A 367-nucleotide genomic window follows, 5' to 3' on the forward strand; every position below is an offset into this window, starting at 1 on the left:
AGAATAGAAGAGTTTGGTTAGTTTTCGGTTTTTTCAATATTCTTAGTTTGTTGTTTGGTTGTAAATAATAAAGAAATTAGTGAAAATAGTATGAAAACTAATAAAATCAACAGTACTGTCTAAAATACAAATAACACTTTGATTATAATTAAAAAAAAGTTGTAAATATTTGGTAATAAACAATTTGTATTATACAAATTGTTTATTACCAAATATTTACACGTATAACAGGTGTAGGAAATAAAATATTAAAATTAAGGGCGTAGGCGCAAAATTTCGCGCCAATAGCAATGTGTTTTAAATGCATTCATTTTTTTCGAATCATGAGAAAAGTAATAAGTATTTTTGAAAAATTTAAACGCAGAAT

The sequence above is a fragment of the Diabrotica virgifera genome, chromosome 7 (assembly GCF_917563875.1).
Source record: "Diabrotica virgifera virgifera chromosome 7, PGI_DIABVI_V3a".
NCBI classification, from domain to species: domain Eukaryota; kingdom Metazoa; phylum Arthropoda; class Insecta; order Coleoptera; family Chrysomelidae; genus Diabrotica; species Diabrotica virgifera.